Raw genomic sequence first — 12,796 nt, 5'->3', positions numbered from 1 at the left:
CAATCAGATTGATGATGTCGTTACGAAAGGCCAGGTCAAAAGTATTGACTGTATAAGATAATAGGTAGAGGTTAAAATTGACCTCGGTAGCCCCGAAGTTTGTTTCCCGATAGGACCTATTTGGGAAACCAACTTTCTGAATTGGTCCTAACAAACTACTCCAAAGTGTTGTGGGTAATCCCTCAAATTGAATCCCGTTTCCCTGGTACTTTGTACTAAGGGAATTCCTTAATTTGAGATCAGGTAATTAATGTGGAAATCTGGCAAAGTTACTATTAATATCCGATACCATCCCTGCCTACTCCAAATAAAAATGGATTGATAGCGTGTATTAAAAACACAGACATTAAATAAACACAAATTAGACAACACTTCAACACAGATTTTATGAGTATTCGTATGTACGTTTGATTTAAGTAAGTTACCTGTATATTTATTGAGTATGTATCATTAATTTCTTTTTTATTTAGGTATAAACCTATTAATAATTTAACATTACGTTACGTAACATTTCCATTTAATTTTATTAACATTAAATATTGTTTGTGAATTAAATTAAATTAAAATAGAAACTTAAGGTCTGACTAATAATTAATTTGTATTTTAAAAACTGAGTCTTCACTTAAAAAGTAACCCGAAGCGCATACTGTCCTCACAATAATATTGACCGATTTGCTCACACTCTTATCTAACAAGGAACCCTTTTTCTTTTCAATTAGTCAAAGGGTAGTTGAAATTCTCTTCTTTAAGTAATTTATAAACATATTATAGTAAAATTGTGAAATTGTTATTGGCAACACTTAGATTTACTTGTTGCGGCAACGTATTCTTATTCACTCTCATCCAATTTGGATGTACTCAATATATCGTTTAATATAACTAGTAAGAAAATATAGTCCCCTGCTCTTTTTTATGCTAGAATTTATACAGATAAGCTCGCCTTTGTACATGGACATTTTAAATTGGTGTTAACATTTCATTTGCTTTTGTGGTAAAGTGTTTATACATGCAGCAGTTGAATTCCTTGTGAAAAGTTCGTCCAGGGAAATGCTGTCAGTGTACTTATTTCTGCCGCCAAGCAATAAGCCAAGCTGATGAAATTACATGCACACGGGACTTGCCAACTTATGTCTCAGGGTGACGGGCGCAGTGGCAGTGCCCTCAAATCTTTGTGATTTAAAGCACTCAGTGGCACTGCAACTGCTATGAACAGGCGTGTCGCTTACTACCAGGCGCATTACTCGTACGTCCCGTCACTTGATATTATTAAAAAAACAAAGTAAACAAAATGGAAGTACTATTCGCTTCACCAGCACCCTTGCCCTTCTAAACCGGAACACAGTAATGCTGACATTACTGCTTGGCGGCAGAAATATGTGAGGTGGCAGTACTTCCCTGGAGGAACCCTTTTACACGTTTTCCCTGTGTAATGAAGCTCGATTTAAAAATCTGAACTACAACAAGCGCATCCACAATTTAGAGCTGAACAATTTTTAAAGAAGATCCAGTAGTCTCCGGTGTACCCGAATACAATCCACCGGTATTTGTTTTTCCGGGAACGATGAGGTTGCAAGTAAGAAAGTGAGTTTTAAAACGTAGTCCAGACTGAATTAAGTGTTGTTAGGTAATGGATTGTCTAAGTGACAAGAGTTGTTGAATAATAACTTTATTTCAGAAATAATTTGCGTATTTAACCAACATCGAAGAAAGTACGAGGTTCACAGATCGACTGTTTTTTTTTGTGTGTGGTATGTTAGTTGATTACTTCGATATTAAGGAACTAATTTCGATGATTCTTTTTTTTGTTAGAAAGTGTGTACCTCAATAGTTGTCCCTGTCAAATTTGAAGAAAATGTTTTACCTTTAAGCGTGGCACATGAGGGGATGAATCCCATTTATTGAGTTTCACAAATCATCACAAAGTCGAAAATTTTTTTGGCCGAAATAGCATAGGGTTTCTCTAGTGTGGGGCTATGAGTGTGTTTAAAAAAACCCTTGAAAATAAGGTTAGGTAGTGTTACAAATTATTATTCTACTTATCATTATTAATATGTGTTCCAAGTCCAGTTTTCATTAAAAGACCTCTGAAATCTGAATGCAGGAGACTCGAGACTGTTATCACTGCCGCATATTCCACGCTTCTAAGGAAGCCACTATTTCTCGTTTAATAGCAGAGGTCAAGATCTAGATCTAGAAATAGAAGAGAATAAGGTCATGCAGAAGCGTGGCAGCTGCCACGACATCTATTGAGGACAGTTAATTCATTGGAGAAGACTCGAGGTCACTTCGATGGTCATAGTCAGGTAATATCTAAAGGATGTTCCTCTTCTTCTTCAGCCTTTAATCATCCACTACTGATGAAGGCCTCCACATTTGTACGCCATTCTCTCCGATCTAGGGCTATTTGTATCCAGGTTTTCCTGGTGTCTGAATATAACGTCTATCTAGCCTTCTGGCAGCCGATGTTTCTTAGGTATCAGTCCTCAGTCCCCATTCCAGCATTCTTCTGCTCCACCGGTCGTCAGTTCTGCGGTTCAGTGTAAGTCTAGATTTACATGACTTATATCTAGATTTACATGAAAAGACGCAAGATCAGATATTCCGAGAATGTGCGGTGTTTTGTGGGAAATTTCGGGAGTTCAGGCGGGTTTGTTTTGAGTCTTTTTATTTGTCGTAAGTATATAGTAATACTTACGTCAGTCGATTTAAGTCTAAAACTATAAATTAACACTCAAGCTGAGTTCTTCCTCAACTTAAAAATAAAACAAACGTGAGCTTGCTTTGCTAACTTTTGAGTGTTTTGCGAACTGTAAAGATCCTAAGCTCTTCAAATCAGGTTAAATACCTGTTACTTTGCTAGGTATAAGTTCCTCTGTTACGTCAAAGTTAATAGAGCGGAAATTTCTCGAATGATGATCTGTCTCTCGATGTTTCTTCTGTTCCTTTATTTGTCCTCGGCAAGGTGAATCCAAATGAAAATTCGGTGATTCAGTCTCAAATACCTAATTTTGAGGACGAGTTCATAGGAGTGTGCAGCTTTTATTTTACTCATTTCATGGACAGTAACCGTAGCGTTTACCTTAAAATTACTCACTTACTTACTTTGCTGGTTCAGCGACTCGAAGTGGATCTTGGCCTCCTATACCAAACTACAGCATTTCTTTCATCTTGTAGCAGTTCCGACCATTTGGACACATTCAGCTCCGTTGATAACCTTGTGGTCGAGTGGCTTGCACACCGGTTTTCGTGGTGTAACTATTTCTGATGATGTAACTATTTCAAAGATGTGAAGGGCACTGCCACTGCACCTGTCACCCTGAAATATAGCTGACAAGTCCCATGTGCCTGTAATTTCACCAGCGCCCTTACCCTTCAACACTGGAACGCAGTAATGGTAACATTACTGATTGGCGGCAGAAATAGGTAAGGTGGCAGTATTTTCCTGGACTAACTCTTTCACAAAAGCCCTGCTCCTAGTTATTTTCTACATATTGTCTCAGGTCTGTTTATGGTACCGTCGTTGTTTCCGATTTCCATAACACAAGTGATTTAGTTATTTACTTTGAGATCAGAGCAATGTACGTGATGTTGTTTGCTTGTTGATCTTTGGCGACTCCGTCCTTCTGGCGATATCACGGACGACCCACTAATCAATGACCCGTAGGTTGTTTCAAATACACTGCGTAAAACTATATCAGAATATGATAGTACTAATACCTCGTTTCGCTTTATGGATCTCAAAAAATTACGTACGGGTTTTATAATGCTATTTCCAAGTTTTGCATGTGTAGTTGCCGCATACTGCTTCTCCATAGAGAAGTATCAACAACATATTTTTTGTTTTTTTTATATGGACAAAGCACAACGTTTTATATTAAACGTTTTATATTCAATCAATACGCACTTCGGCACAAAAAAGTGGTGTCTTTTCATGGACAAAAACTCAAGAGGACTACTAACCTCCCGGGTTCGATTCCCGGGCCGCGAGAAATATTTGTGTTGGCCTACATTTGTTTCTCTCGTGAGTTTGGGTGTAATTTGTGGTTGTCTATTAAAAAAATCTCCATACTACAGATTACACACAGCCCTTGAAAAGGTCAAAATTCCGTGTTATGTCTGGATTGTGCTGATCGATTGCCTGGAAGTTTTATATTATGTAAATGGCTGTGCATATCAATTAATCCTAAAATATGAAAAGTCTTTTTCTTGTAATATTATTCAAATTTTAATCATGTGCTAAAATTATCTTGTCTATTATTACTAATATATATTATTTCTTCTTCTTTCATTCTTATATAGATGGTTACGCTAATCCTAAACGAAATAAAAGAATAGCCGACACTCTCCATAAAATCTATGCAATAAGCGCCATCTAGTTGATTTGTTTGTTATCTAACAAATCAACTAGAAAAATAAATTAGTTACAAAAATAGCCATTTTGATACTCGTCGCGACATCTGGTGTACCACTAAGTACTAAATACACGACTGCGCCATCTTGTATCGCGATTAGCAGCCTTCTTGAATTATTGGTCCTTGGTAACATGAACGTGTAAAGATAGTTTCAACCGTTTCCCTCACATACATAGCCAGCAGAATAACTTCCAAAGTCTTAATTTGTCTGCTTAGCTCTGTATGAATGCCGTTTATTCAAAAGGAGAATAGTCGCCTTGACTTTAATACACTTTAGGCTTTCGGGATTTAAACGCAAGGACAAAAGACAGCAGAACTTACCTACATGTAAGCCGTCAACACTTCATTCACCATCAAACTTTGCCCGCCAAAGGTATAAAGTGAATTCAATTTGGTAAGAGACAAATTTCAATAAATATTAATGTGGTAATATTGCACGCAAGGCTACCCGGCACTAAAAAAAGGTACGGCCACTCGATATTTTCGGGTAATGGAAACGGTCAGAAAAATTACCAGTTCAAAATAGCTGTAAGAGAAGCCCTATAGGGATTCGGCCTAATCCGATTATACTAGCGATTAGACTGTATTTGCGTACAGTCTTTTTTTTTGTAAGCCATGGATTTGTTGTTTTTAAGGCGTTACCATGAAAATAACTCGCAGTAACAGAGATACGGAGATGCCGACGCAACCAAAACAACCTGAATAACCGACAGAGAGTTGCAAACCTGTTTCTGTGTAACTTCATTGTAATCATTTGTCAAATTAATCGCAATATCATTTAATAACAATTTTACTACTGACGTGTACTTAGCTCATTGTTTATAAAGAAGGATGGCGAAAGTTGACCCAGTAATTATAAAATCAACAAAGGGGCGTTTACTGACTTTGCTAATATGATTTTATATTTTAGTTTATGGCTAAATGAGACATAGAGATAAAAAAGTTTGCAAAGGAAAGGGTTTTTTACCAGAGGTCTCTTCACTCGTTCACTCGTCAATGTCACATTGAGATTGAGAACAGTGTTTCATCATTTGTCGCAGATTTATGAGATTTGGGCAGATTTTTATTCATTGTCATTGCGGCAGAACTTGTTAAATTGTATTAAATGTGGCAGGTTTGGGAATATTCAGCAAGTTCTCTATTTTGTTCTTTTCGACTACTGCGAACAAACATTATGAAGCGAAATACACGACAATGTTTAAAACATACCATATATCAACTTTATAACCCCAGCTTCTACAGGTTGTACTCAATTAGACTTGTTGATGCTATGATAATGAATCACAAGTTTAGATAGGTCTCTCTAATGCACGTCGTCAAAAAGAATGGGTCACAAAATGCACGGGATGTCGCCATCCTTCTTTTTTTGTAGCATGTCCTATTTTTTTTTCAATAAAATCTATGGTTGAATAATAATAATATTAATAAAGCATACGCTCATAACGTCACACTAGGAAAATCCTGCATCGCGAGTGCCTTGGACACACTGGAATGTCCGTGAGCAATAAAACGTCCATCTCACACAGTAGCTAGTTTATTACTGGCTTACCCACAGTTTTGCATACAAAACACACTGTACATCCCTCCGAAATTAATATGGCAACTTGTAATAATGAACAAAAGATATTTTACATTACATTATTATATTCACAACCACAAATTATACACAAACTCACAAGAGAAATAAATGTAGGCCATATTCTCCCGGCCCGGGAAGCAAACCTGATGCCTACCTTTGCATGGCAGTCCAGGATGGTAACAGTCGGCTACGGAAGCAGGTAATAAAAATTCAATTATATTTGTTTTAGTCTGTTATAGTATGTAATTCCCAGTAATGACTTACGACATCGTTCAAGGCCACCCGTAGGGCAAATGATGAGCTACGCTCGGTTTCAATCCGAGATCGAATGAGAATACCCGCAAAAGAACCAAAGTTACCGTCAATAATTGCAAAACTTAAGTGTCAGCGATACTGTACCCCATTGCACTTATGAGCGACGTACAGGCGGAGGCCAAGCGTTGCGAAACGCGGGAAAACTAAAATCCGTTGCCCATCAATCCGTTTCTCTCTCAATATGCTTTGAGTAGTGATAACCGATTTTTATTATATCCTGTGTCAACTCCCGTATAATGGCGAACTAGGGTATGAATCCGGGTTTGCGCACTTTTCCGTAACTGATTTCAAAAAAACTTGGTAACTATATATAATTCCACGTACTTTTGAGGTCAATTTTTTTAGTACTTCGTATTAAGATTATTAATTTTCCAGTTGGACATTTCAATATACGCTTCATACGTTTTACAAATTATTGTATTTTATTTTAACTATATGAATTTTTATAAAATTAAATGTATTATTAATTAGTAATGGAAATTACAATAATTTATAACATAAAAATTAGTACTGCTGTGTTATGTCTGCCTAAATTAGGTAATAATTTGAGATTCAAGATTTTAATTTGACTACATCATCACCTGATGTCAAGTAGTGATGAACCACGCTTATTGTGTACGCTAAGTGTGCACAAGCTAAGTGTGCACCTGGCTATCCGTGGTGAAGGTTTCAAAAAGGTAATCCAACCCAAAACCCTGGAAGAGAACACAGTACAGTTAACGTGATCCTCATAAAATGAATTGCATTGTGCCTCCATTGTCCAATTTTTTGGGCAAGCCGACGGAATTCGTGTTTACTACACGACACGAATAACTAAAATTCAATTAGAGAAGCAAAGATAAAGGTCATCACCATAATATTTCATATTAATGCCAACGCTGTCCAAAACGTGGGTCACGTGATACGTGAGTACATTAATTAATTAATTGAAATATTTGAAAGGGTCAAACAAAGAAATTACTAAGTCTAATTAGCACCTTTAGATCGAATTATTTGCTCAAACATGTCATCGTACAAATTTAATGAACACCCATGTCCATATGTTCGTAATTAATTAATTAAGGTTTAGCCTAAAACGGATTACTGTCCCATATGGGCCTTTCTAAGAATATATAAAACCCCACTTCACCGGTAACAGTATTGAATAGAGTTGTGACTGGTGAATATTTGCGTATTTCGGAGTGTTACAAATACTATCTGATATATACTGTGATTGCATTGATTTCCATAAAACACAGACAATGCTTCCGTGGTCGAACGGTACCATGCTGGTCTGCTACGCAGAGATATCGGCTTCGATTCCTGGGCCGAGAGACATTTTTGTTATTTCTCTCATGCGTGTAATTAGTGGTTGTCCTTGTCTATGGCACTCGCAGTACATGGTTTGCCTAGTAAGGGGCTGTGACTGTGTAAAAAAATTGTGTTATTTGGAAAAGCCTGTTGAGATCGATTTTCATTGGTAGTAGCATCTGCTCCAGACTGATACAAATATAGTATTTTTAAATGCTATTATGCGACGGGAAGAACAAGTCGTGTGCCTCGTGATAAGCGACACGCCTATCTTGGACAGTTGCAGTGCCACTCAGCTTTGAATCGCAAAGATCTGAGAGGTACTGCCACTACGCCCGACACCCTGAGACATAAGTTGACAAGTCCCATGTGTCTGTTTCACCAGTACCATGTCGCGCCACCGTCATAGTTTGCAACTTCTGTATATAGTTCCTTGATAAATTATTACCAACTATCTCATCTCTATTTCGATCTAAAGCGTGTATGTTTTTGTCCAGACCCTTCTCGGACTCTGAATAATAGAAATTGAAAGGAGAGTCCCATTGTGAATAGTTGGAAAATGGTAGGTGTAAGCTTTCTTACAAGGAGCTAGGAAGAATTTTCTGTCTTTTCTATTTTTAGAGTTTCGAAGTGAGAAGCCTAGGGAAATGTTTACGAGAAAAATCCTTTCTAAATTAATTAATTTCTAATTTCAACAAATAATGGTGTCTGTCAGAATTTTCTTAAATATTCCGGAAAATTCGTGGTTGCAGCGACTCGTATAACCTACACTACCACGTGGTTTGATCAAATCAATGTAATTAAAAAAAAAGAATTTTTCACTTCTCATGCTCTTAAAGTATGTATTTATATAGTAGGTGTAGGCTGCATAAAATGGGATTTAATGCTCTAGTGCATATAATAAAAATACCATCACGTTAAATATGTCTAATTGTTGTAATTTTACGTTAAATTTTAATTAAATAATCGTTTATTTGTAATATTGCTGTTTCATTTCCTCGCAATCAAAGTTAAAAGCAGAGTGTATAACTCGTTCATAAAACCCATTTTACCCTCGACTTAAGTATCCACTCTCACCTGCGGCTCGGGTGGATATACTCGTCTCGGGTAAAATGACGCATTTTATGCACTTGGTGTACAATCTTCTATATTTCACTGAAAGATTGTATCAGTTGATAAAAACTAACATCTGTTAGGAAACTTTATGTAATAAACATTGTAATAAAACAATTTAAAAATTTGCCATATGAGCCTGGGGTTATAGGTAGAAGAAGAAACTATAACATATCGTTGGTACCAAAAATAAAAGCTACTGGGGCTAGTAGACAGTACAAATACAGGACCTCATGTCTATATAATACTTTAAACTAAGAATTGGCTCTGTACATGAAAGAAGTTCGTGAATGCAAGTTAGCAATTACGAAATGGCTCGAAACTAAGTCTTATGAGGAGATTGAGCAACAAGTTTGAAATATATAAATACATAAATAAGTAAACATAAAATGTATACTATATCAGTATATACATAATGTAAATAAATAATATAAATATACAAATCGAAATTTAATTCCCTATATGTTTATATAAACTTATATACAACTGTTATTTTAATAACTTCTTATACATGAGACAAGCATTGAAATGATACTGTTTAACATGGTATAACATTGCATTATTTCGGATATTGTACGTCTTATGGATGGATGACACACATGTACGCATTCACATATTCCACACAATAACACACTTGCAGACACGGATACACATACTTGCACTCACACATACGAGTACTAACAGTTATGTTAATCTGTTTTTAATCTGCAAAGTTAAAAGTTAATGTAATTAGTGAAATTTGTAATAGTTGTAACACCAGTTATAGTAGATATTAAGGTAGTCTCTTTCATCATCTTAAAATAATATAAGAGCAAGGTTACTATAGGTATTAATATTACTGCAGAGCGATGTTTCCTAACACAGGCCCTAACAAGCCTAAACGGTAACTTTAAAATGAACGAATAAAACATTTTTATTTTATTTTTATTATTTTTCATTTACTATTACTACCAACCCCAAATAACGTCAATTTTTAGTCTACGTAAGTGTTTTCCCGAATCCCGAAAAAATCTGGGGCAATAAATTATAGTCGCAAGGCAGTCTCCACTTTCTATTCACCTATTCCGATCGCTGGTTAGTACTGCTGCAAACTTAGCCACGCTTATCGCGTCGCCAGTGACTGATGATAAGTCTTCCAGCATTGGTTCGTACAATGGACCTCCAGCACTTAATTCGTCCAAGGTATATGTATAAATCACACCTTCAATCAAAACACAACAATCTTCCTACATCTCGAGCTCAGATATCTCTGTGGGCCTTAGAAGATTTATGCGATACGTGTGCGAATTTCACAATAGCCAGTACAATGTCCGGCCCCTTTTGAGGATTCTGCCATTACTGTCTTACTCTGCTTTATTGTAATGGATCTAACTATTTATTTCAAAGTTGGAGAAGGTTTAATGTCACTGTCGCTCGTACATAGCGGTAGTGTGGCTTTACATTGCACAATGTGAGCTTCTACGATGGAACTGATTATTTTATGAATGAACGTAATTTAGGACATAGAATACGAAAATCAATGGAGTTGGTACTTTTTTCATCACTGCAGTTTTAATATATTATTTGTATATTTTTGTGAAATATCCCATTAGTTTGTTGTTATAATTCTTAAAACTTTATAGCCAAAAAGCAATGATCATAGAGAAATTAGGTTTTTTTTTTAATACCAAGTGAAAGCACGAACACGTCGTATGTTTGATGGTAAGCTTTAAATGACAAAGATCTCAGGGGCACTACCACTGTGCCTGCCACTCTAAAGCAGTAGTTGACAAGTCCCATCTGCCTGTAATTTCAACAGCACCCATACCCTTCAAAACCGCAACGCAGAAACGCTCACATTACTGCTTGGCGGCAGAAAGAAGTAAGGTGGCAGTACTTTCTTGGACGAACTCTTTCACAAGGAGCTCTACTGCTATAAAGGTCTCGTAAGGTCTGACTCGTTGCGTAGCTCAGTTGGGAGAGCGGTAGCCCGCGGAAGGCCAAACTGTCGCTGGTTCAAGTTCTGTCGGATTAAAGGAGTTTTTCTTTGAGTTCGTTCGATCTTTGTATCAATAACTTTTTTTAAAAAAAAACCTCAAAAGTTCGTGGAATTACATCTATGTGCCAAGTTTTATTGAAATCGGTTACTGGAAAGTGCGCGAAACCGGATTCGTCCCCTATTTTACCACCCTTTGTGTATTGTGTGTTTTCTTCAAATTTAAATGGGACTAATACTTAGGTACCCTCTTTCCAACAAAAAAGAATTATCCAAATTGGTTCTCAAATGCCGGAATCTCAGATGCCGGAGTTATCGTGTAACATACATACAAAAAAATACGTAAGAATTTACCGCGATACTCTGGATTAACCTGTTTTAGTACAACAGGGAAACAAATTAATAAATTACCAGTTATTGAAAAAAAAGTCTTTATTTTGGGGTTTTGTTTCACCTGTAAAAAGATATAAGTGTAAAAAGTTATGAAACTATTTTTCCGGATTTAAATCGCGTATATTTGTTTTTTCAAACTGACCACGTCAATGACCGAGTCAACCGTGACCATGGGACCTGTAAAGGGCCCGAAACGTCGGTTTGTTTGAAAAAACAAATATACGCGATTTAAATCCGGAAAAATAGTTTCATTTCCTATGTGTAACAATCGCGAAAACCTAAGAACTCGATATGTAAAAAGTTATTTATTAATACTATTACAACATGTCTGAAGAAGAATTACTGTCAAGTGACATACGACACTATCATTTTCTGGTCGTATGTTAGATTCAATCAGGCAACAGGTGACCTGGACAGCAGCCAGATGCAGAGTACCTATTTGAGTACAAGTTGCGGAAGTTGCATTTCGCCGTTTAACGGCTCCATGGTGAATTTATATGATCGAGTAGTATCCGTTGTCGTAACACCATTAACGATAAAGTATTCAGAGTACAGTCGTCGTCAGTTAGAAGGTCTCAATTTTTATTAATAGCTTATATTGTCCGTCTGTTGAGCTAAGAACTACTCTTTCTTTCTACCGCAGAAGAAAAAAAAAACAATGGAAGTGTATAAGTGTCGATTATTATCAGAACCGCTGTCGCCAAAACGCAAACAAAAAAATATGATAAACACATTGACTTACAATTATATGGACGTCGGGTCCGCGCTAAAAAGTGTCCGAACTTATAGGGCGTTAAAATCGTATACAGAGCGTCATTCACGCTTTAGTCTTCGTTTGTTCGACTGACAGCGAAACAAGCAAAATTAGACAGTACTGCGATGACATTACAATTTGAATTCAACGTTTTAGCTTTTTCATATTCCTTTACATGTCAGTACGTTTAAATAGGTTGACTTGGGACATTTTTTCGTGGTTTTTGTATTAGACCCGTCGTCCATTTATTTGTAAGTCAATGGATAAACACTATGAAATCTTGGTAATGATTGGTCATAGTTTCTAATTTAAAAAGATGTAACAAATTCTCGACTGTTAATATAATTTAAACTTTACCCAGTCGCTGTATCATTGATTGCGAGTTACGATGTTTTGATTTTATATTGAAAATTTTTTCAACGCGCTGCTATCTTGCGGCCAGTAGCTAGATTACGACGAAGGACTAACAATTGAACGAAAACAAAGTCGACAACAGATGTCTTCTTTCACACACACTGCATTATGAGCTTTATTTCGATAAATTAAATTTCAAATTAACAAAACACTCATGAAGCATTTTTTCGCTAAACTTTTCTTCGAAAACTACTTGGTTCTCCAAAAGATAAAACTCGACCATATAGCATTGGAATAATTTTACTTTTGTTTGTTACAGTATAAAAAATTAATTCTACTAACAGAAAATTGAAAATTTAATATACGATTTTAGAGAATTTGCGCGAAAGAATTGACACAACCATAACGTACAAATCGAAATCGAATAAATCGAAAAAATACGAATCGAAAAAAAAAATGGTGGACTAAGCTCAAATAGGCGCCACTTTGCCTACAGTTGGCACACGAGCTACGCTAACTAACCACTTGTACTGTATATATTCACATAACACACAGCATTAACACAATGTACAAAGAACACATACGCAATTATTTAAGCAGTTTATTTTAGT

The sequence above is a fragment of the Hyposmocoma kahamanoa genome, unplaced genomic scaffold (genome assembly GCF_003589595.1).
Source record: "Hyposmocoma kahamanoa isolate Upper Pololo Valley unplaced genomic scaffold, ASM358959v1 102, whole genome shotgun sequence".
Classification (NCBI taxonomy): Eukaryota; Metazoa; Arthropoda; class Insecta; order Lepidoptera; family Cosmopterigidae; genus Hyposmocoma; species Hyposmocoma kahamanoa.
The sequence above is the reverse complement of the archived record's forward strand: the minus strand, read 5'-3'. Positions refer to the sequence as shown.